The 26,674-nt window shown below is 43.1% G+C and overlaps 2 pseudogenes; both read left to right on the top strand.

The window, feature by feature from the left end:
• LOC139447057 (interaptin-like) overlaps positions 1 to 26,674 on the top strand; it is a 43,281-nt pseudogene that overhangs the window by 6,280 nt on the left and 10,327 nt on the right.
• LOC139447784 (uncharacterized) lies at positions 23,994 to 26,304 on the top strand (annotated as a pseudogene).

Raw genomic sequence — 26,674 nt, 5'->3', positions numbered from 1 at the left:
TTGGCACGGCTCCCATGGCTGAAATCAATGAACACACAATGACATTTAGAAAGTGGTCAAATGTAACAAATGTTATATATTTGGGGTAACACATTCTTAGAAAAGTACAGATTCTCGTACTCTTTTAGGTTGAGTCCCATCCGGGATTCAAACCCACACTGTCACTGCCGGATAGGACTCAACTTAAAGAAGTACAAGAATCTGTACTTAACTAAGAAAGAGTTATCCCAAATAAAACATTTGATCACTTGCTAAATGGCATTGTGTGTTCATATTTTGCCAGTGTTCCCGGTGGTAATGGAACCTCCAGGTTTCCATTGACATGTCTATGATAAACAACTACATTGTATCATTTCTGGAAATATACTAATTCCATATTTTCAATGGACCATGCTATGCAATGTCCGGAATATTGACGCATAAAAATGTTATCTGAGGCTATCCATGCATTTTTCTCATTTCAGTGAAAACAAAATTGTCAAAGGCAAATGATGAGTTGCTGCAGATTCGAGCAAAATGTGAAAAAGTGGAGAAGGTGAGATTGGATCAACTTAAATGTTGAAGGTGTTATTTTGCACAGCTTCTAAACTAAATGGAAATAAATTAACACGTAATATCTTCATAACAAGATACATGTCTGTGATGCAGTGAAAACTGTCGTTTCAGAGACTACAAGAGGAAGAGGAGGCATATGATGCTTTATTGGGAGTTCCCAGGTCACAGTCCCCAGACAGGGTACATGCTAGAGAGGAAGTCTATCAAGCAGGTGCATTAAACAAAGTGACACTCCATCTTATATATGTAACTTATGAACAAAAATACAATAACACGCTAAGAGCCTGATTATATATGTCTGATGAATCAGTTCCTTTAAGCTTTAAACTGATCGTGTCACTTGTTTTTCCTCAGATTCGACTGAGCTAATGTGTCAGTTTTCAAGTAAGTCCTGTTGTGATGGGAGTCAGCTTTGCCTACTTCCATGCCTTCATTCTGCCTGCAAGCCATGCATTGATCACCAGGTCACCCAAGCCAAGCAGAATTGCATAGAGTGTCCTTCCTGTGGCCGTGAGTTCAACATGGAGCAGATAGCAGTGGATCATGTCAGACGCAACGAAGCTGCCTATAATGCTAACGTTGATGGAGAGAAGAAATGTAACTACATCGAAGGAGATCATGATGTAAAGGCTGTGATGTACTGTCACGAATGCGATGACTTGCTCTGTTCCGACTGTCATAGACTGCACGAAAGACCAAAACGCAATCGAACCCACAGAGTGAGTGAGATCAACCAGGCGGAGAATATCCCTATGAAGCAGTGGCTGAAAGAACCTAACTGCAGAGACCATCCTGACAATAAGCTGCAGCTGTATGACCACACATGTAAGCAGGCAATGTGCCTTGTGTGTGATCGAGGGGCCCACAAGGATCACAAGAATGAAGACTTGAATCATGCCTATGTGGAAGCAAAGGGTCAGCTAGAGGAGCAGGTGCAGAAGCAACGACTTAAACTGAAAGATGTCACAGTCAGAATGAAAACTGTCAACAGTCACCAAACCGAACTGGGAAATAAACAGAGAAAGCTGGAACAAGATGCCACTACAGTCTTCAAAAGTGTTGCTGTACGGTTCCTTCACCGGCAGAGACAACTCATGAAGGACATTCATGCGAGTCTTCAGGCCCCAAATGAAATGGTTAAAGAGAAGCTGGACACTTTACATGACGTCCATACTGCAATAGTATCAACGATAGACTACACCCAGAGAACACTTGAATCCACAAGACAGGAGGAGCTCATTACTCTCACTGGTGTACTACAGAAGAAATCTGATGAAAATCTGAAAAGGAAGCTTCCAGAAGATAATACACAAGACACGAGAGTCCTTCTTTCCTTTCAAGGACAGAAAGCCCTTATCGAACTAATCGACACATTTGGTGGTCTTGCCTCCAGTCTCGACTTGGATCATATTCCAGATAAACAGCCTACTTTACAGGGTAAATATACTTCTTCAAAATTAAAGTGAATAATCTTTTAAAAGCAGAGTTCATTTTACATGTCAATAACACGCGTAATTAGACTTATCCGAAATACTGAAAATATTTACCAGATTCCTCATATGAATTCTTTCCTTAGTGGTTACAATATCCTTTTATCACGAGGCACTCTCCAATTCTAAGAAGTTTCAAAGAAATGATTTCTGTTACACGTATCCTGTTCTTAGTGTCTTGTAGTCTCTGAAACAAGCTGCGTGTTTCACCACACTGAAAAGTGAGTTGCAAACAGAATCCTGTATCAAGAACGACATTCCTAGATCCTATAGAAGAGCATTTTCCTTGTTCCGATATGGAGTCGCCCCTATCCGTGTTGCAACTGGTCGATATTGTAACCCACCAGCAAAGGGAACATGTTTTCAGTGTCGAAATGTAGTAGGAAATGAATTACACATGTTAATAAGCTGTCCTTTATATAACGACTCTAGGGATGACAGTATACTACGTTTATAACGAACACTCTTATAACGAACTGACCGATATAACGAACTTATTTTTTTGTCCCGACTATTTGGTGTATATCTGGTGTGTGTATGCTTATAACAAACTACGGTTATTACGGACTAAAATTAGTGGTCCCCTCGAGTTCGTTATAACCGTAATTTACTGTATCTCTTTACAAAAGTTTCAAATCATGGGATTTTTTTATTACAGAGCAGAGAAGTTGTGTTTCATTTTGTCATGCCCTACATTGTATAAACTTAGTGCCAAAACCGGAACACTGATAGTGGACTTTAGGAACAATATCCTATATCATAGCTAAGTGTTTTGGGTATATTTTAAGCTATCTTATCTTGCATGCCTCAATACCATTATTAATTGATTTAAAAGTATCTTGCTATTTCGTGTACAGTGGCCCGGTTTGAATGTAGTCGAATCTTATTATATTTGACTTGTATTATATCTGATGTGAGATGAGAAAATATTAGTTGTCTGCCTCTCTGTCTATCTGTTTGCCTGTCCGTATGTATGAGGGGTAAGAGGAAAACTGTTACCAATAAGGTAATCAATCTGTGTTTGTAATTGTCTCTTCAGATCTCCATAAACAGAATAAACAGCTGGCATTAAAAGAAGAAGAAACCAGCGTGGTAAAGTATTGCTTTCGTAACAGAATGTTGTTTTATCAACGTGTTTTCTAAGTAAGGGTATCAATGGCTCTTTACATTGAGTACAAACATGGCTCAAATTGTGAGTAAAACATATGTTAATCAACACGGTTGGAATCAAGTTGCACATCGTTCCTAACACCCACATAGCTAAATGTTACATGCAGTCGATAAATAAATAATGTATGTGGTATGATATGATACACAGCTATTGTGTGAGGCAAGGTTATGTTCTGATCTCTAAGGTGTCAGCGATGTTGTTTCAGGTACATGAAGGGCGGTGGCATCGGCTTGGGGAGATGATCCGTCGCATCACAGGTACAATATAACACCTGGATGTAGGTCAGGAAAAGCAGATTAAATACCAAATGACCTACACTAACCTTCAAACTGTAATATAGAATATCAATGTATTCAGTGTATTAGTTTAAGAATCACTTTCTGTTTATATAAAAAAAACAGTAAATAACAAGACTTTAGTTAGATTAATTATTGAAATCCAATACATTTATCTACCAACAGGTTCTGCTACAAGTGGAGATGGATCACAGGGACTCCAACCTGAACAGCTGACACCACAGGATCTCCGACATGGACAGCTGACACCACAGGATCTCCGACATGAACAGCTGACACCACAGGATCTCCAACCTGAACAGCTGACACCACAGGATCTCCAACCTGAACGGCTGACACCACAGGATCTCCGACATGAACAGTTGACACTACAGGAAGTTCAGGAAGTTGTCACACGTGTACGTTAAATGACAAACAACCCCCACCCCCTCAAAATGTAAACTGCGAAGTATAGAAGAAAAGGAAATCATTCAAAATTGTCTAGCCAAGAAACGTATTTAGATTTATACATAGAACTTACATAATGTGTCAAGCTTATAAATGATATGTTTTCAGTTCATACTCGGAGCATCCATCCTTTCTGAGTCGCCTACACGTGGTTTATACTTGAGAGGTATGTACAACACGATATGAAATTTAGTTATTTAGTCCGAACTATATCTCGAATGTCAGAGTAACAGTCAAGTTGTAAGATGTCACCAGTTTACTAGACTTTGAGGTAACGGATACATGACCCATAGCAGTTATGTATAGCAAACAGTTCTACCTGTTTAGTGAGCGATACTGTACGCCACATACCACAACTGGTTAAATCAAACGGTCTTGCTATTTTCAAATGATAACATGTAATGATACGGCGAGGCCTCGGAAATGCATGACCTCTTTCGTTTGGATAATATTCATTCTACATGTTACACTTTAAAATCGTTGCTTCTAGCGTGTCAGAAAATACATAGTTATTAGCAAGTTTTATCTAGATCAGTTAATGTAGTTCACTGCACAATAAAAGGCAAAATAAGTTAACTAGCTTCACTTGTGTGCTTCCTAACTTGTGTCGACATTTGTTTGTGTACATTTGCACTCCTTAATCGTGGCATGATCATGTGAACTTAGTATCATGGATTCATGGATTTAAATCCTAGATTCGACCAGAACCTAGATTCATGGTTTTGGCTTCAAAGAACCATATGCGTGTTTGCTCTTTTCAACAACAGTGTAAGATTCACTCGCACTTTACTATGCTTGTCATGATCATCTGTGAGAATAGTATTCAGAAACAAATGTGCCAAAATCATGTATTACAATGAAAACTATATTTTGCAGGGTACTCAAGTGCAATTCACATCCTCAGCAAGAACAGAAGTGTCATATTCATCACCTGTAAGCATTTTTCTATTTGTAGTTAATGTTAAATAAGGCAATTGGGTTAAGCAATAGTTTCTAGCGTACAAAACCACTTAAAAAGTCAGTTGCTTACAATGTATTACCTGTATTACCATCGTGTGTCACCGGCGTTGATCGTAGTACGTGTTATTAATCAGCGGTGTGCTGGATACGACTTTATAATGACCAGACGTCCATGGCGTAAATTGAACATGTAAATGTAAATGAAAAGATTAATACCAAAGGGATTAAAACAAGTCACGTGTTGGACCCTTGTACATCCAGCAGTTGTAGTGAGGGATAAGGGATTAATCATGGCTGGGAATTAATGGAATGGGCCTCACACATTCGACCCTTGCTGGGAGTCGAACCCGGCGTGAACAAGGTAACCCTTTAAAAACAAGGCTACTCCACTACCACTCCAGCAGTTGTGCAATCGTATGGGTGTTCTCATACATGTATGTTTTCTGTGGGAGCATCTTCCAGAACGGTAGAAAGATGTAGTGTAGTTCAGCAGAAGGTGAGCTAGGTGAAACACAAGAAAACAATGACAGGTAGCACAAATCAATGGTGTATGATGAGAATACAATGTGCTCGAAACTCACAAATATTGTTTATATAGGCTGAGCGAAAACTGCAATCAGGTTCACCCACATTCTGTGTCAAGTATCCATGCAGGTTCACTGCGTGTGGCCATGTCTGGTGTTCCCAGCTGTATTATTGCTGGAATACTTCTAAGCGGTGTAAAACCATATTCACTTACTCGCTTGAAGAAATAGGCTCCAAGCATACAATCCAAATCGTTATGAGAATATTCAGTCTCGATTATCTTCAGAAACATATTATATAGGGCAGTAAAGGCAAGATGGTGATGAAAAAGTATGTGACCGAATCACTGAAAATTAATTGATGACACCAGATTTCCACGAAAATGGACGTCCTGCTCGACCAGTGTCAAACGGCAATTTTTACAAGAATTACATGTTTTTGTGTTTTTCCTAACATCGCACCCAACAATTCTCCTCCCATACGAATGCGACCTGTTAACAATCGAGTCCTGACTTGACAATCCAGTGATCAGTATCATGAACAATGACCCACGCTGGCGGGGTACGACGCTACGCTGTCAACCAAGACACCAAGCATGACCAACCTATCTAGTCAGGTGAATGTCAGTGTGTGGGGATGTGTGAACGCTCCCTATAGAGGTCATAGTAGGAAACAGCGACGCGCATCCTTTGACATTTAGCGTGTCATATTTGGTAAAGTCCTCTGAACGTCTGTCATAGGATATCTGAATTGTCTTGACCAGGCCTGTGAGGGTTAGTCCTTGATTAAAAAGATTAGATGTAAACGCATCGTGTCTTGCCACAAAATGTGAATAATCTGACATCCTCACTTCAGTCCCCAAACAACCGGGAAATGTAGACCTCGTAAGCTGGAGCTGATCTATCATGACCTCGACATCATCGTGGAAATTAAGGATGTCAAAACAAAGGCTAAAAAATCATATAATTAACAAGGCATTACTTCCCATTTGTGCAGCAATTTCCAGTAACGACGAAGTTAGCCAGCCAGCCAACTTGAACTTTGCACTTCTTTGATTTTTTTATTGATTTTTATTGTTTTGAGGTGCTATCACACATGTGTGACAACACAATAAGCAATGTCCTAGCCACTTTGCGTTTACTCCTTGTGTGTGTTTGTTTTACTTATGTTTATTAGTTTTTAGTGTACCGCCACATATGTAACACTTGTACAAGTTCAGCTTTTTTTATAGAAGCACCTCATATAGAGGTGAGGTAGGCCAGTTTGATCGTCACGTCAAAGATGAGGGTTCGATTCCCCACATGTGTACAATGTGTATGTGAATTCCATTTATCGAGTCCTTCGCCGTGATATTGCTGGAATATTGCTAGAAGTGGCGTATTTACAATATTCACTCATGTGAATCACACTAACTATGTACATATATTCGCTCGTCACGCCGAAGACCCGGGTTCGATTCCCGACATGGGTACAATGTGTGAAACCCGTGTCTGGTGACCCCACCGTGATATTGTTGGAATATTGCTAAAAGCGGTGTAAAACCATACTTACTCACTCACTCACTCAATGAACAAAAACAAATATACATGTAACTTTGATGTTGATTTCTTGGGTGGTTGTTATTGTGAAACATGTGTAAGTGCTTTTTTCTCTAATAACATAGTAATCGTCTATTTCTTAATAACACCTGTGTTTTTGGCCGAAATAAGAATGACATTTCATTAAAAAAGGTACAGAATAATGTCCATGTTTACTGAGGAATTTTGACAAGAATTGTCATTTTGAAGTAAGACGAGTTCTATGGATGAACAACTTCTTTATTACAATTAGTGCGACGTTTCGGTGTAGATCCTAACACCTTTATCAAGGTGAATGAAGAGTGCTAAACAACATAGGTATATAGAGGTTATCACGCGAGTGTGTTTGGGGATGGTAAATATCCTGCATTAGGAATAAACATTGTATTTAGCGAGCCTAGGCGAGCTAAATACATAGTGTTTATTCCTAATACAGGATATTTACCATCCCTAAACATACAAGCGTGATAACCTCTTTATCATATAATGTCATTCTTCAATTCTGTGCTTGAAAATCGCTTCCCCTCACTCACAAACATTACCTAAACATTGCGAGTTTTCCTGGAATGCGCGCATTAATATTTATTACGTCACAGGGTAGGTGATGTGTCAGTCGGACAGTGACAGTAGCCAATATAGTTCAAACTGAAATCTGTTTCTTATACAGTGGCGAAGCAACATATACGCAAAACAACAATTGTTGCCTTTCGCGACAATCCATCGGTCTGTCCGCTAGAGTAACTGCCCTTTGTCAAAGGGAAGCTACTCTAACCCTAGTCTATGAGACATCACAGCCAGTGATTGTTCACAGTCGGCCTGTTCTGTCATAACGTTAAGAAGTATAGTCAGATGTATACACAGCGCAAAAACGAAACAAGGTAACAATTCATACATATTTCGCCTAAACCCAACTATTTTTATTTGTGGAAAAGGTTTCAAGCCGCTGAGGTCTACAAGCACAGTTATGGCTTCTGATCCCGCTTGGCTAGGCCTAGTGCCCTCGCAAAATTGTTTCGAAATTTATATCTCCAAAGTTGCCCAAACTTATAAAATTCCTTAGTTACGTCGCAGCTCGACACTGACTTTCAGTATATAAGACTGGTTTTTTTAATAATTGTATCAATTATCCCTGTAGTTTATCCAGATTCACGATGGTTAATTCTGACTCGATCGCCGAATGACAAGTGCGACTCCATGTTTGTTTATAAACACTGAAAGTAGTCCCTACTTGACCTTTGATATTTGCATCTCTATCCGCATATGACCCCAACGGATATCGTTTTTATCCGTTGGCTTTATCCTGCCGAGAAACCTACCCATTATATGATAAATATACTTATTAACATCAAAGTTTATACAGTATATAATTGATGGACACAGAGAGCTGATTAAGATAATTGGAAGCCAATGGATAGGGAATAGGGAGTAGCACGTATTTAAATTTTAATTTGTTCCATATTTGTGAATCGCTGGGCCGGGTTTGATGACTTTTCCATCATCAGCAGGATGAGGTAGGTTTCAGATGAATGTAAGTCACCATTATCATATCCCAGATGGAATAAGTGTGAATTAGTCCTGGATTGTCCGTCAACAGTGGGTACGTTATGCGATGTCATAATAATAATATAATTGTTTATACAAATCATTCACAAATTCTTATCCCAGTCAATACACTTGACAAACTACCCGTCCAGCGAGTGCGCTTAAACTGTGTTCAGTGACTGAAGCGGACGTAGAAGTTACCACTGTGTCTGTTGAACACTCAAATATAAAGATATCACGAAACAACACTTTTGTCTGTCTCAGTCTTTACTATTATGTATAATGAGAGTTTAGAATCCCTATAATGATAGTTTAATCGTGAAATTACTTTGAAACATTTACATAATTAGGCAGTGGGAGTCTATCAGACACAGCAAGGTAGGTCAAATGCAACTTCCTAAAAAAGTATCTAAAATAGCATATAATTGTTTATCAATGCGTGCGAAAATATGTATAAGAAACAATTTGAGCACCCATCCAAATTATATCACAGCGTTATTATTTAAATTAAGAGTACAGTTATCATTAAATTCGTAGGCAGGTGAAAATGGCAGCCGATCAATTATAGCGCTGTTTTTTTTAATCATTGTAACAAAACTCATGAATGAAATGATTCATTGTAGTAAGTGCAATTGCTAAACAACAAATAAAATCTCTTTTTCCAGGTCCTGAACTCCATCTGGCCGCCCCTCGACCCAACACATACTGGTGCCATGTAACTACAGACAATGAGCTGGTCAACTCGCCACCCGCCACTCAACCCACGTTCCATAGGGGCAGGCTAATATATGCCTTTGGCAAGTGTACCTCCACCCCCATCCCACTTGATCCATCCCCCTCTAGTGTCACCCCTGCCCCCAACACACCACGATACTGGGAAACCCACTCCAGTGTGGGTGTGGTGAGTGCATTGTATGAGTCGTCTGTCCTGGAGATGGGTGTAATGGAGGAGAGCCAGGTGGACAGTGGGACGTATTTTTATCAACAGCGCCGCTCCTGGGGTGTCAGTGTAGGGAGCTGCACCACACACTTGGGGAGTATCTGTACCAGGGTGTGGCAGGAGGTTGAGAAGGGGAAGTGCAACAGAAACACAATGTCTGACACACCCGGCAAACAGGCCACCCTCCACTATGGAGTTGTGCTGGATGTTGGGAGGGGTAGAGTCGCCTTTATCGACCTGGACAGGGAGGCTGTTCTAGCAAAAGCTAATGTAGAGTTTCGTGGGGCTCTTCTCCCTGTGTTTGGTGTTGGTACGGCAAATGGCTTCACAGTAAACATGAAGTTGATCAGCGGGGAGGAGATCGTCATGACTGACACAAAAAGATCACTCATTAATGAAGCCCTGGCCTAAGGAATGAACTGAACATGACACTGTGTAAACTTGTAAATGTGACATATCTACTTAAACTGTCAAATACAATACAACACTGGTGAAGTGGAGGTCGTAGAAGTAACTTGTTCATGTGTTGTTTGTTGTGTACGACCATGTAACAAGGTTAGCTAAGTGTGTTGTTTTCCTACATGACTGGTTTCTGTTGTGTATTAGAAACATTTTACATCATTTTACTCATACATGAGTATTGTAATGATTATTAATATATAATACCTAATCAGTTTATGGGGGGCACAGAGGGGCCAGTCGTCTAAGGTGCCGCGATTCGCTGTGCAGAGTTGCGTCGCTTGGGCACGCCAGAAACCTATGACTGTGGGTTTGAATCCCGGTTCGCCCCCATTATGTTTCTAGGTTTGTCAGCACCATACCTGTGCTCTTGGGTTTCACCGAAGTGGTAAACGCGTACGTCTGAGACCTGCATCGATTCGGGCTTTCCTCCCAGATTAAGCTGACACGCCGCGATATAAGTGGAATACTGTTAAAAGCGGCGTTAAACCCATCTCACTCACTTACTCACTGATCAGTTTATGAACATTTCACACATTTCTGGGAAATGTCACAACAAGTCAACTGTGTTAAACGTTTTTCAATCATGAATATGTGGACACATTTCGCTTCCATTCTGTAAAATAACAAGTTTAAATACCCACATGAATAGTGTTGATTAGAAATTGACAGATGAATCTAAATATATTTGGCCTAGAGATAGAGCGTCCGCCCAGAGAGCGGAAGGTCCGGGGTTCGATCCCCGGCCGCGTCATACCAAAAGACGTTAAAAGATGGTACTTGTTGTGACCCTGTCTGGCGCTCGGTACTAAGGGGCTAAAACAAGGACTGGTCGGCTCAGAGTCAGTATACTGTGTCTGAGTGGGGCATTCATGATAAACTGCGGCATGGTATCTCAGTGTGCTAGCACTATAAATCGGCGTCAGTCCGGACTAGTACAAGCAGCCACACACACACGTGCATGCAAGTCGCTATATAAGTGCAATAATCTTGGACGCAACGTTAAACCCAATTTCACCTCACCTCACCTCTAAATATATTCCACTCTTGATGTAAGTGATGAAAATGATTGAAGCGGACATATGATATATCAGTTTACATGGTGGTCCTGGTGTACCGCTGGGTAGTTAAGTTCACTGAATTGTCTGTTTCTTTATGACAATGTTTCCTGCTGTGAGTGAGGAGAATTTTGAATCCCCATACAAGTGTTTTTTTATAGTATTTTCATTTGATCTGCACTAATAGTTTCAAACGTACATTCCTACAGTGCCCATACAATCCCAACACAGCTCTACTTTCGGTAACATAATTGGTTTTAACAACTTGGCTCTCGATACACATTGATATGAGTTCTTAAAAATGTAGGGTTCTAAGAATTGTTGTACTGCAGCAGTTGGTCTACATCCAACAATGAGGTTTGCAGAAATGTACAATATAAAATGTCACTCTTAGAATACCGCGCCATTTTAAACTTACGTCATGCTTGCTGCTGTCTCTGCCAGTCCTGCCTGTATCGCTATGAAATAATTTGATATGCAGTAACTACAGTCTAAACCCGTTGTCTCGAACTTCAATATGTCGATCCTCGAGTAAAAGACCAGGTTTAACCAGGAAGATACACTATGTCGACAATGCCACCATCCCTCATGTATTCAGCACACGGTGGTGCCAAGTCGACTGGTCGAGTGTTATGTATGTTGATAAATGTACGTATTTATTTACTGTTATTATTTCATCATGTCATGATATTCCAGTGATGTAAATAAAATGTATATAGATGCGTAAATGTATTTATTACCTACGAGGGCAAACATATCGAGGTTCATAAAAAATCAAATGTGCCCTAGGGTGGTATCACGTCACGAGACAACAATGTATTGTTTTTGTCATCCGGGCGGCATTGTTGACGTCATTCAAATCTTATTGTGACTTGAGTGAGTGAGTGAGTGAGTGAGTTGGATTTAACGCAGCTTTTAACAGTATTTCAGTTATATCGCAGCGTGTCAGCTCAATGTGGGAGGAAACCCCGAAGTGATTGAGGTCTCAGACGTTTACCCCTTCGGTGAAACAAACGAGCACGGGTATGGTGCTGACAAACCTAGAAACATAATCGGGGCGAACCGGGATACGAACCCACAATCATCGGTTTCTGGCGTGCCCAAGGGACGCAACTCTGCACAGCAAATCGCGGCGCCTTATGTCCCCTTTTCTATACGACCACGATTATCCCGAATCACTCCGAATCGGAAACTTTCGAAATTCGTGATGATTCGGCCAATAATGCAACCTTTCGTGGCTAATCGGGTTGAAAAATATGAAGAATCCCGGGAATGGGTTAAGAAACATGTACGAATTATAAGATTCATGAACGGATCATGCACGAATTGTAAGAATCACCTACGACTAAGTTACAAATATGCCGAATTTTGTTCTTACTTAATTCTAACATGATTCGTAGTTGACTCGGGACATTCGTGGCTGTTTCGGAATGTTTTCGGGTTGAAGACAAGAAATTTAGGGATCCACGAATCGCTAGAAATAGCCAAGAATGCAAATTGTTACGGAACATAAGAATTGATTAAGAATAGATTACGATACATCCACGAAATTGCATTTCGTGGACTCTTCTACGAAAGGTTTTGACAAACAAAAACTTTCTCGCCGATTCGACGAACTGACGCGAATTGTACGAATGTTTGGGAATCAAATAAGATTCATTTAAGAACTTCAAGAAATGATTGAGATTTATCTACGAACATGAACAATTTCCTAGTGGGGTGATTCGGGATATTCGTGGTCGTAGTAAAAGGGGGCATTTGACGATTGGGCCACTCGTGCCACCTATTGTGACTTGAGGTTGGAATGACGTCACACTAGAAACGACGTCATAACGGAAGATTATTGACGTCAGTCGACAAATTGTGGTACAGCTAATGTTGCGACTTCCTGTCCTGTAGTCCCGTCTCTCTATGTAGACATCTTCTTCAGTAATAAATAGAACATTACATTCATGTTCATGTCATACTACGTTTACGACACTCGTGTCATAAACAGAGTATGACATGAACTCACATACTATCCTCTATCTGTAACACATGCTTCTGATTGTATTGCTTATTTCCCTACAAATAATGCACAATACAGCACAACATATTCGCATGTGTCAATGTATCAAACCTAGGATAGGTCGAATTATTTCTCTGGCCAGTAAGAGTTCGAGACAATGGGGTTCAAATGTTGTGATTATACCAGGTGTTCGCGAAAGGATGAGCGGATCCTGCAACACCGATGGCACCCGTCACAAATACATGCAAGTGCAAGTCAACTGTTCACCTGAAAAACATGGGAACATATTAGTATGAGTTAAAAAAGGAAATTCCATTGGAGATATTATTATGTTGATTGTCATGCTTGGAAATATCCTTTATATGTCTACCATGACCGAATCTCCAGCACTCAAGTACTAACATATTTTCATAAACAGGATTTGTATTGTTTAAATGCTATACGAAGTGAAAAAACCGACACATTTACCATGAAACACTTTTAATCAGACTCTTTCCTGAGAAATTGTCTGGATTATCATATATACAGATTAAGTTAGTTCCCGTTTAGAATTCCATCTGCTACACTGCATGATGATGTTCCTGAATCCTAACTTCAAGCACATTGGGATTGCAAGCTTGTTAAGAGTTTGGGGCAGTAGAATATTCCAAAATATTCTGTTTTACTTGGGTACAACTCTGACGTTCTTCTAAATCCCATCATATTGGCATGCAAAATATATATTGTATAAATTAATAAGAAAAAACAAATTGCCATTTGAAATCTTTATGGAGAGTTTAATCAATATGTACTCTGAAAAAAACCCCGCAAAAGTGATTGTAGATGTATATCATATTTACATATATATATATATTATATAAATAATCAACAGATGGTAATCGATTGTTTTAAATTAACGCACATCATTGTCATTGACACATGTTCCACATGGCACACATGGAACAGTAGAGTTCAAGGTGAAGGTCATCTGTGCTCAATATCCTTTATGACCACCATTAGGGTCCCAAACAGACTGGCCCCATGAAAGCAATCAGATCCCGAATCGTGGCCTGGGGATTGCAGTGCTCCTCCTGCAGTGCTTGTGCCAACTGTCAGAGGTTCTGTGGATGTTGCTGGCGTACTCGCAGTCGTTGATCCAGTGCATCACATACATAATCGATTGGGTTTAAATCTGGAGACATGCAGCTGAAAGGCCATGGAGGCCAGGAGCTGGATGTTGTGCTTCCTCAAAAAGTCTTGCCGTATGAGGTCGGGCGTCTTCTTGTTTGAAAATGACGTTCGCTTGTTGCACAATGGAAAGGACGTGTGACCGAAGAATCTCATCCCTTGAGCTTGCACTGAGTCTGTTCTACCATTGTATATGTCTGCTCGGATCATCAAGCTTCCACTGCCAAATCTGTCCTCTTCCTGTCTGCAGTTTCGGGCAGAACGTTCTCCGCGACGCCTGTAAACACGACGTCTACCATCCGCCCGGCGAAGCATAAAACATGACTCATCACTAAACCAAACTTGACTCCATCGTAGTTGTAGTCATACTCTGTGACACAATTGACGTCTTGCTGCAATAAGGTGAACCTGTCTCCCTGGTGTGTGAAGGAACACATGAAGCATTATGTCGCTGGGTAGCTGATCCGAATGTCAATTCCAATGCCCTGCAATCTGGTGACGAGACATTGTTTCAAGAATGCCTACGCATCTGCCTAATTCTTCAGTCGTCAAGTTGAAGTGCATTCAGTTGTTGTAATCCTCAAAAGCAAATGTTGTTGTGCTCTCTAAAAATGATGAGCAACGATTCTGTCACGATGCATCCAAACACAGCTTTTCGTGCGCGTCGTGCACATGTTTCCCTCTTTCCGTTCATCATGAAATTGTGGCCATGTAGGGCTTGTCAAATCACTGTGTACCAGGATATTTCAATCAGTTACAAACATTTCACTCCTGTGAGGGGAAATGGGGTTTGACATTGCATTGTGTCTGTCTGTTTGTCTATCCGTTGAGATGACATGCCGCTCGTTCAACATGAATACCCCACTGAGACACAGAAAACCAATTCCAAGCCGACTCATTGTTTTGGCCCCTTAATGCCGAGCGCCCGGCAGGATAACAGCAAGTATCATCCTTTTAAACGTTTTTTGGTATGACCTGGCAGGGGATCGAACCCCAGGGCCTCTGCTCTCCGGACAGACACACTACCACTATAAACCACTAGCACAGGCATACCATTACACTCTGAATATCAAATACGATAACGATCAACCTACCATTTGCTGACAACTTATAGCGAAACAACACAGATAATTAATTCCATTGTCTAGGCGCAACATGTTCCAGTCAGTTGACTACTATCCCAAGTATGACACACCAAGGATCTCTTCTGTTTTGCAATCCCCACGGGACGAAGGCATGTGTTTGTTGTTTATGAATAGCTAAGGTTAGGCCAGTGAGTTGGATTTAATGCTGCTTTCAACAGTATGTCAGTTACATCACAGCTGTCTGGTCGGAACATGAGTATGGTGCTGACAAATTCAAGATCATAATCAGGACAAATTTGAGATCTGAACCTACTATCCTGCAATCCTGGCACAGCTAAGGGAGGCAAGTCTTCACAATGAGTAACAGCTCTGTCTCAAAAGGTGAAAACATCTTGCAGTTCTTTCGGTCCCTCTCATAGATGTAACAGAGGGTGCCAAACCCCATTTCATGTGCCATATGCCGATTCCTCTTTGTGCTATTCCGGATGCTGCAGTGCAGTACACTGGAGGCCACAAAATGTTAATCTGGAATACAGATTCAAATATTTCAATGTTGCAACACTTTTTTCATCTTTTGTATTTCTTGCATATGTGGTCATGCCTTCGTGAAAATCCGGTGTAATATACTTGTACCATCTGTGCACACTGATATGGCCCAAGAGCTCCTAGAGGGGTGATTGGCTATCTCTAAACAGAACACTGAAACTGATTATTGTCACAATAAAGTGGATTGGTTGAGAGGGGCAGCACAGGCTGTAGTGAATGAGAGGGACAGCACAGACTGGAGTGAATGCGAAGGGCATCACAGGCTGGAGTGAATGAGAGGGGCAGCACAGACTGGAGTGAATGAGGGGGGACAGCACAGGCTGGAGTGAATGAGAGGAACAGCACAGACTGGAGTGAATGAGAGGGGCAGCACAGGCTGGAATGAATGAGAGGGGCAGCACAGGCTGGAGTGAATGAGAGGGGCAGCACAGGCTGGAGTGAATGAGAGGGGCAGAACAGACTGGAGTGAATGAGAGGGGCAGCACCGACAAGAGTGAATGAGAGGGGCAGCACAGACTGGAGTGAATGAGAGGGGCAGCACAGACTGGAGTGAATGAGAGCGGCAGCACAGACTGGAGTGAATGAGAGGGGCAGCACAGGCTGGAGTGAATGAGAGCGGCAGCACAGGCTGGAGTGAATGAGAGCGGCAGCACAGACTGGAGCAAATGAGAGGGGCAGAACAGGCTGTAATGAATGAGAAGGACAGCACAGGCTGGAATAAATGAGAGAGACAGCACAGGCTGGAGCGAATGAGAGGGACAGCACAGGCTGGAATGAATGAGAAGGGCAGCACAGGCTGGAGTGAATGAGAGGGGCAGCACCGACAAGAGTGAATGAGAGGGGCAGCACAGACTGGAGTGAATGAGAGAGGCAGCACAGACTGGAGTGAATGAGAGGGGCAGCACAGACTGGAGTGAATGAGAGGGGCAGCACAGGCTGGAGTGAATGAGAGCGGCAGCACAGGCTGGAGTGAATGAGAGGGGCAGAACAGACTGGAGTGAATGAGAGGGGCAGCACAGACTGGAGTGAATGAAAGGGGCAGCACAGACTGGAGTGAATGAGAGGGGCAGAACAGACTGGAGTGAATGAGAGGGACAGAACAGACTGGAGTGAATGAGAGGGGCAGCACAGACTGGAGTGAATGAAAGGGGCAGCACAGGCTGGAGTGAATGAGAGGGACAGAACAGACTGGAGTGAATGAGAGGGGCAGCACAGACTGGAGTGAATGAAAGGGGCAGCACAGACTGGAGTGAATGAAAGGGGCAGCACAGACTGGAGTGAATGAGAGGGACAGAACAGCCTGGAGTGAATGAGAGGGACAGAACAGACTGGAGTGAATGAGAGGGACAGAACAGACTGGAGTTAATGAGAGGGGCAGCACAGACTGGAGTTAATGAGAGGGGCAGCACAGACTGGAGTGAATGAGAGGGACAGAACAGACTGGAGTGACTGAGAGGGACAGAACAGACTGGAGTGAATGAGAGGGGCAGCACGGACTGGAGTTAATGAGAGGGGCAGCACAGACTGGAGTGAATGAGAGGGACAGAACAGACTGGAGTGAATGAGAGGGACAGAACAGACTGGAGTGAAAGAGAGGGGCAGCACAGACTGGAGTGAATGAGAGGGGCAGCACAGACTGGAGTGAATGAGAGGGGCAGCACAGACTGGAGTGAATGAGAGGGGCAGCACCGACAAGAGTGAATGAGAGGGGCAGCACCGACAAGAGTGAATGAGAGGGGCAGCACAGACTGGAGTTAATGAGAGGGGCAGCACAGGCTGGAATGAATGAGAGCGGCAGCACAGGCTGGAGTGAATGAGAGGGACAGAACAGACTGGAGTGAATGAGAGGGGCAGCACAGACTGGAGTGAATGAAAGGGGCAGCACAGACTGGAGTGAATGAAAGGGGCAGCACAGACTGGAGTGAATGAGAGGGACAGAACAGCCTGGAGTGAATGAGAGGGACAGAACAGACTGGAGTGAATGAGAGGGACAGAACAGACTGGAGTTAATGAGAGGGGCAGCACAGACTGGAGTTAATGAGAGGGGCAGCACAGACTGGAGTGAATGAGAGGGACAGAACAGACTGGAGTGAATGAGAGGGACAGAACAGACTGGAGTGAATGAGAGGGGCAGCACGGACTGGAGTTAATGAGAGGGGCAGCACAGACTGGAGTGAATGAGAGGGACAGAACAGACTGGAGTGAATGAGAGGGACAGAACAGACTGGAGTGAAAGAGAGGGGCAGCACAGACTGGAGTGAATGAGAGGGGCAGCACAGACTGGAGTGAATGAGAGGGGCAGCACAGACTGGAGTGAATGAGAGGGGCAGCACCGACAAGAGTGAATGAGAGGGGCAGCACAGACTGGAGTGAATGAATGGGGCAGCACAGTCTGGAGTGAATGAGAGGGGCAGCACAGACTGGAGTGAATGAGAGGGGCAGCACAGACTGGAGTGAATGAGAGGGGCAGCACCGACAAGAGTGAATGAGAGGGGCAGCACAGACTGGAGTGAATGAAAGGGGCAGCACAGTCTGGAGTGAATGAGAGGGGCAGCACAGTCTGGAGTGAATGAGAGGGGCAGCACAGTCTGGAGTGAATGAAAGGGGCAGCACAGACTGGAGTGAATGAAAGGGGCAGCACAGACTGGAGTTAATGAGAGGGGCAGCACAGACTGGAGTGAATGAAAGGGGCAGCACAGACTGGAGTTAATGAAAGGGGCAGCACAGACTGGAGTTAATGAGAGGGGCAGCACCGACAAGAGTGAATGAGAGGGGCAGCACAGTCTGGAGTGAATGAGAGGGGCAGCACAGACTGGAGTGAATGAGAGGGGCAGCACCGACAAGAGTGAATGAGAGGGGCAGCACAGACTGGAGTGAATGAAAGGGGCAGCACAGACTGGAGTTAATGAGAGGGGCAGCACCGACAAGAGTGAATGAGAGGGGCAGCACAGTCTGGAGTGAATGAGAGGGGCAGCACAGACTGGAGTTAATGAGAGGGGCAGCACCGACAAGAGTGAATGAGAGGGGCAGCACCGACGAGAGTGAATAAGAAGGGCAGCACAGACTGGAGTGAATGAAAGGGCAGCACAGACTGGAGTGAATGAGAGGGGCAGCACAGACTGGAGTGAATGAGAGGGGCAGCACAGACTGGAGTGAATGAGAGGGGCAGCACAGGCTGGAGTGAATGAGAGCGGCAGCACAGACTGGAGCAAATGAGAGGGGCAGAACAGGCTGTAATGAATGAGAAGGACAGCACAGGCTGGAATAAATGAGAGAGACAGCACAGGCTGGAGCGAATGAGAGGGACAGCACAGGCTGAAGTGAATGGGAGTGACAGCACAGACTGGAATTAATGAGAGGGGCAGCACATGCTGGAGTGAATGAGGACAGCACAGACTGGAGTGAATGAGAGGAGCAGCACCGACTGGAGTGAATAAGAGGGGCAGCACCGACTTGACTGAATGAGAGGGACAGCACTGACAAGAGAGAATCAGAGGGGCAGCATAGGCTGGAGTTAATGAGAGGGGCAGCACAGACTGGAGTTAATGAGAGGGGCATCACAGGAAGTAGTGAATGACAGGGACAGCACAGGCTGGAGTGAATAAGAGGGGCAGCACACACTGGAGTGAATGAGAGGGGCAGCACAGACTTGAGTGAATAAGAGGGAGGGACAGCTAAGGCTGGAGTGAATGAGAGGGACAGCACAGACTGGTGTGAATGAGAGGAACAGCACCGAGTGGAGTGACTGAGAGGGACAGCACAGGCTGGAGTGAAAGAGAGGGGCAGCACAGACTGGTGTGAATGAGAGGAACAGCACCGAGTGGAGTGAATGAGAGGGGCAGAACAGACTGGAGTGAATGAGAGGTACACCACAGAATGGAGTGAATACGAGGGGCATCACAGACTGGAGTTAATCATAGGGGCAGCACAGTCTGGAGTGAATGAGAGGGGCAGCACAGACTGGAGTTAATGAGAGGGGCAGCACAGACTGGAGTTAATGAGAGGGGCAGCACCGACAAGAGTGAATGAGAGGGGCAGCACCGACGAGAGTGAATAAGAAGGGCAGCACAGACTGGAGTGAATGAAAGGGCAGCACAGACTGGAGTGAATGAGAGGGGCAGCACAGACTGGAGTGAATGAGAGGGGCAGCACAGACTGGAGTGAATGAGAGGGGCAGCACATACTGGAGTGAATGAGAGGGGCAGCACAGGCTGGATTTAATGAGAGGGGCAGCACAGACTGGAGCTAATGAGAGGGGCAGCACAGGCAGGAGTGAATGAGAGGGGCAGCACAGACAGGCAGTACATAATCGAGCGCTAGTGCAATATTCAATGACAGTGTATAATAGGATGGCAGTGGCCAGTATCAAATACAAAAACACATTTGAGACAGCAAAAGTCAGTTATAATACTATAAATTCACCAAGCGGCGACAGTGGTCAAGCTGATAGACAAGGCGGTGAATCAGGGATGATGAGCGATCCTCACATGAAACAATAAAATACACTTCCATATAACACTCTCCCATCGGATAAAGAACGTTCGAACTCGAGACAATGCATCAGCAATAACATTGTCTTTGCCTTTGATATGCTTGATGTATAATTAAAATTCTTGCAAAGAGAGGCTCAACCACATTAGGCGTTTTATGAAGAACAGTCAGTGGATTGTGATCAGTGTACACTTGAATAGGAGGGAGTGAATGAGTTGGGTTTAACGCCGCTTTTAACAGTATTCCACTTCTATCGCGGCGTGTCAGCTTAATGTGGGAGGAAAGCCCGAAGTGATGCAGGTCTCAGACGTTTACCACATCGGTGAAATCCATGAGCACGGGTATTGTGCTGACAAACCTAGAAACATAATCAGGGCAAACCGGGATTCGAACCGACAGTCAAAGGTTTCTGGCGTGCCCAAGGGATGCAACTCTGCACAGCGAATCGCGGCGCCTTAGACGACAGGGCCACCCATGCCCCCTTGAATAGAAAACATAGTAGTACCCAAGTACACTTAGATTGTTGCAAAGCCAACAATTGAGCAAGAGTATATTTTTCAATATTGGAATCATTTCTCTGATGTTTGTACAAGTTTCGTGAATAATAACAAACAGGATGATTAAAGCCTGATGCATCTTCCTGCAACAGGACAGCTCCAGCACCAACGTCACTAGCTTCTACAGCTGTTTTGAAAGATGTTTTTTTGAAAGTTTGGTGCTTTGAGAAAAAGGGAATTCGCGAGAATGGCTTTAACAAAAGCAGCCTGACAATTACTGTCCTAAACACAAACTTCATCTTTTTGTCAAGCAAATTAGTAAGGGGGCCTATACATGTGAGACATTTTGACTGTACGGTAGTAACCAGCCATATCGAAAAGAAGAAGACACAGACCCTCTTCAGGTGTAAGTCCCAGTCCATGATTGATAATATCGTCAACGTAGGCTTCGACACCTTCGGCTGTCATGTCATTGCTGAGATGCTGGACGGGAAGGTGGCTGGAGCGTTCTTGAGCTCAAATGGCATCATTTTATATTGGTTAGGTCCTTCGTGAGTCATGCTGTTTAACAGGCACAGAGACGCGTACATCTACATCATGGCACACTAAATCGTGAGTCTTTTGCTCAGATGACAAATTACTTTAATTAGCATCCAAGTTAATGTTTCAAAGTCATAATTCTCATCAGTATCACAGTTTGATGCAATATGCACAGGAGAACCAGTGGCAACACACTAAGAAGGAACCTTGACATTTAGTGCTGATCATATTGACATGACAAAGCTGTGTATTTTCGCGACGGTCTGGTGTTTGTACAACGCTGTCAGTATCACTGACTTTACTGTCAATAACATACGGACCATTGTACCTAGCACGTAATGGTTGTCCTTGAATTAGCAAAAACGCTGAGACCTTATCGTCAGGACTAAAATGTCTCTCTTGTCATAATGTACTTTCATTTTGTCCTGGTATTCCTTCAAGTTATTCCTACCAACTTCACAAGCTTCTGAAAGCCTAGCCCGAAATGATGAGACATACTCCAACAAACTCATTTCAGAGCTATCATTAAGCCAATGCTCTTTTAGGTGATTTAAAGATGCACAAACTGTATGGCCAAAGACAACTCAAAACCTATGGGATCCTGAACGGACTCTCTCACACCAAACAACAACAAATGAATGCTTTTACCGAATCCTCATATATGCAGTGCAACACAGCTACACTTTTCAACAATAAAATACACTGTCATATAACAATATTTTAAATGTGTGAATGATTGCAGAGTCAGAAAACGTGTCGCCAGAGGGGTTTGAACACGCATCGTTTGATTTGATCAAATTCGGCGACACGGTGGGAAATTAACTATAAAGTATTTTCATGATCAGTGCATGTTCCTGAAGTTTGAGCATGTTCCAAAGATCATTGGCTCTTATGTTACAGACATGAAACAGCGAAACAGTTTATTCATCTGACTCGAGTTTATGTCGTAAATAAAATATTTTACTTTTACGCAATTTCTTATATTTGAGACTCCGAACTTTTATTTCAACCCTCAAAGATATTAAACATGCACATATAGATTAAGTGTATCATGTCGATGTTGACTTAATACACGTATATACAATCTCTGTTCTTGTAATTTGAATGGCTTGAAGGACATCATACTTGTGATCATAAGTCGGACTACTTCACTTGTTAAGCGAGCAACTGGATTCGACAAAACCTACACAAACAAGTCAACTGGTTGTAAGTTGGTATGTCTGCTATATTTTGTTTTCTCAGTTTACTACGCTCCGTGATGTGGCGTGTGGTTATTGCATTTTACGCAATCCTGTTACCTCAACATGTCTGGAGTGTTATGCACTAAAAATGAGTTATGGGAGGACGGTGCAACGACTTATTTGGACGGTAGCATTCCCCTCTTAATCTTAAATGTCTGGAAAAACGAAGTATTTGTGGTACAGATATATTTCACTTCACAGACATACACGCATTGGCAACAATCTACTGGATTTGCAGGAATGACAGTGTGTACACTAACGAGTTTCACTCTCTGCCGATAAGCCACACACTGTATGTTTTATCAGCGAGTTATATAATATTAAGATAAAGATAATTATATCATGCAGAACACAAGCTCTCGTGATTGCGGTCTCTTCTGCCACGAAACATGAAACACTTTTTCTCACTACCAACTTTTGGGGGAATTGCATTTGAACAATTCCTGTGGTCGTAGGTTCGAATCACAGAATCGCTCCGATCATGATTCGTGGCTTGTCAGCACATAGCCGTACTCGTGGGTTTCAATTTGTAGCATCTAAGACCTGCATCAATGCAGGCTTTCCTCACATATTAGGCTGACACACCGTGATATAACTGAAATACAGTTCAAAACAGCAATACACCCAATCCACTCACTCTATTCTTTGAGACTATGGATATGTCAATTGTATCAGCTGTGTATTAAGTTTCTGGATAGAAAATGCATGTCAGAAGCATCACTTGCTAAGGGAAATCTAGTCTGTCAATATCATTGTGACACAGTAATGTACTACGCAACATAGCGACAACTTTGACCTTCTACATTTCTTAGTTATCTTTCTCGCACAGGGTGGCTTTGTTTGTAACCACGTGACATGCGTTTAGATTTTGAACTGTGAGCCTGGCCCCCGCCCACTTAGAACAGGTAGCGGATACTTTATTCTGTATGACATTGATGTGTTGAAGACCTGAGCCACAAGTCCCTTTTGTCGTCTTCTGGGGTAAGACATTTGGCTTCGGCTGACAAGAAAAGTTTAGCACACGAAGAGCTTTTTTAAGGTAGACCTCGCTTAAAATATATTTCATTAGTTTAACTGGTCATGTTATAGCCCGTGTTAACAAATGATCTCAGAGAGTCCTCTCTGTGTATGGCTGTTGTATGAACTCTATTGTACAGAACGTCGTCCAATATATTACGTCATCAAGTCGCTTGCTCGAATCTTCAGCAATGACTTCATGATAGAAAAATGTCTTATCGTGAAATGAACCACGCTTCACTGTTCATATCTCTTTGCAGTTTATCGCATAGCTATTTACATATTGATTTAAACTCAATAATGTTCACCACGTGAAACAACCATCATACCTGGTCTTGTTTTCATTTTACAGATACCATCACGCACGCATTACATCTCAGGATGGATATTCCCCATAGTCTTATCCTGCAAAGGAATCATGTATATCTAAAGGAGAACCTTCAGGTCGACCCTGTGCTGGATGCCTTGTACCAGGACCGTGTCTTCACACAGGGAGACTATGACAGGTGTAGACAAGCTGCACCAGAGAGACAATGTGAACTGTTCCTGGAGATTTTGAAGAAAATGGGTTGAAGGCTACAGGACACTGTGTGCTGTCCTCGATTCAACACAACAATTTATCAAGGAGAAACTTGATGAAACCTCAACTGAAGAAGGTATTTCAACCTATCACATGCCTCTTTATTCATATCGAATATAATATTACTAATCAAAATCTACAAAAAATGTTGGTGTTTTAGTTCAGGTTGGTTCTAAGCACCATAGGCTGTGAAATTGCAGCTCATCAGCTGAAGTTAGAAGGATTTTTTTCACTTAATACACATGTAGTTTTCAATGTGCATCAGATATCAATAATGTACACTTATTAACAATGAATTATCCTAGATTGATCTGTGGTGAAATATGAATGTTTCCGCCCAGGTTTTGGCATACTGAACCCAGTGTAGTTACACTCCCATTCACGTGGACTAAGAAAAAAAGACAAATCATATCATATGTTCCTGATCGATACATGGTGTAGGTCTTGGACACACTGACAAGTAAATGTTTTTAGGCGTTTTACCAAAGATAAATATACCAAAGTACATGTTATAGTCCTGAGGCTAATAATATTTCCTATCCTGGCACAACATATTCCAATGTCCTCCTTCACTTCGATCATATAACGCCTAATCTAAAACGTGCCTCCGTGTACATCCAGAGCCCTCGTTACCATTGCTTATTCAGTAATGAGTTATTCATTACGTCCCTTCTCATCAGACAAGTGATACAGATGTGCTATCTGTTGGTAATTATATCCTTTGACTTCGGGTTTATTATACACACCTGAATGAAACGTCACAGATATCTTTCAAAAAAGCTATTACAATGACGTATGTGGAAAACTTTCATTTTGGACCATGCATTTGTGCATTATTGTTTTTGTGATCGTGACCAAAAAAATATTTCCCGCGATTGATTGTCCAAACTGTCGAAAGTGGATGTCAATGTCACCAGAACTGTCTCCCACCAGCGTTTCTCCTCGTCTTGGATCGCCATCTGTCGCGCCTAATGGTGTCACTATAAGGGTCCTCGTCGTCGCATACCTGGGATGCATCCTCCTGGCGACTGTCGCTAGTGATTGGAGCTCTACTGGGGATCAGTGCTTTGTCTGTGACTGGCGATCCACTGGCCATTGTCCTGAGCTTCGTATCTATTCGATGATTTTCACCCATCATTGAATACAACATCTTGCCATCATCTAGCAAATACATTACCCTGACATTGCTGATGCTTCCCATATTGATGGTGCCTTCACATTTAATGGCTACGATGGGTGCATCAGTGTCTGGTATGTCATCGTCACCAGAACAGTCCCCAAATGCGCCTCTCTTCGTCCTGGGATTGGTGATGTACTTTTCTTCCCTTGTACAAGTGTCTACTTGGGAACCGGCGCTCAGAGAATTACTATGCAGTCAACACCTTTCTGTGGGTGATCCAACGTTAAGGAAAGCAACACCATCCTTGAAATGAGCTCTACTGCGAATGGCTATTAGAAACCCGTTTCCGTTTTCATCTTACTAACACGCAGAACTACACGTTATTTTAACCACTCATCACAGTTTTCCTCCACATTAGGGATGGGCAATTCCATCGGCGGCTACTCCATTTGGTAGATATTGACTGCTACAACTTCCAGGGCCATCCTGGTTTGTGACAGCAGTGCCTTCAGTTACACTTTCTCCAAGTACAGTCTTGTGATAACGCCTTAGCCATGGGGATGTGATCACACGAAAAATCTCCGTCCCTGACACCTAATTATGTATTCACATATTCCAGATGTGCCAGTGAGCACTCCACAGACGTTAGCTGCAAATTCAGAAAGTGGAGAAACTTTAAGCGGGTGTGACAATAACATTCTCGCCTCTGGCCAATTGACTCACAAGTTTCGCCCCAGCCATGATCAACTGGGAATAGCCAGGATTATTAGTGACAGCCACTGTGGTAACACTCAAGTGACTTGTTTGGCAGAACATTTCTACACGTTGCTGACCGGCGTGCCACTAGAGGCCTTGTTTCACCACATCTCGGGCGTTACACATGTCGTCGCAGACGCGATGTCAAGGCGACACCAGTCCACGCCAACATAATGACAAGTTTATCTGAATTTCGTTTAGGTGATTGGTTAACAGCTGAACACGCCCAACAATGATGTGGGCGCTACAAGATACGACAACCAGCTTCCAATGTTCGACTCTCCAATCTCAGATTCATTCTTCTGGGATCACTATCCACTGGCCATGTTCTGGAACACAATGCACACCTTCATATGATCGACACCAACACTACTACTTAGAGTACTGCTGAAGTTGACTAAAACTAGTGCCAACCTCTTTCCATTGTGCCTTATTGGCTCAGGGGACTATGGTTCCAGAATTAGAAAGATCACAGGAATCCCGGGAACCACCCTGGGAAGGCAACTCCGCAATGCATGCGTGTAGCAGACTCATTGATCCCCATACCGTTGAACATCCACAACCATCAACCCATTCCTTGCCGTTTTCTAGGTCCAGAAGAGTCAT

This window comes from Haliotis cracherodii, unplaced genomic scaffold (assembly GCF_022045235.1).
Source record: "Haliotis cracherodii isolate W230 unplaced genomic scaffold, xgHalCrac1.p SCAF_7, whole genome shotgun sequence".
In the NCBI taxonomy this organism is placed as follows: domain Eukaryota; kingdom Metazoa; phylum Mollusca; class Gastropoda; order Lepetellida; family Haliotidae; genus Haliotis; species Haliotis cracherodii.
The sequence above is the reverse complement of the archived record's forward strand: the minus strand, read 5'-3'. Positions and strand labels throughout refer to the sequence as shown.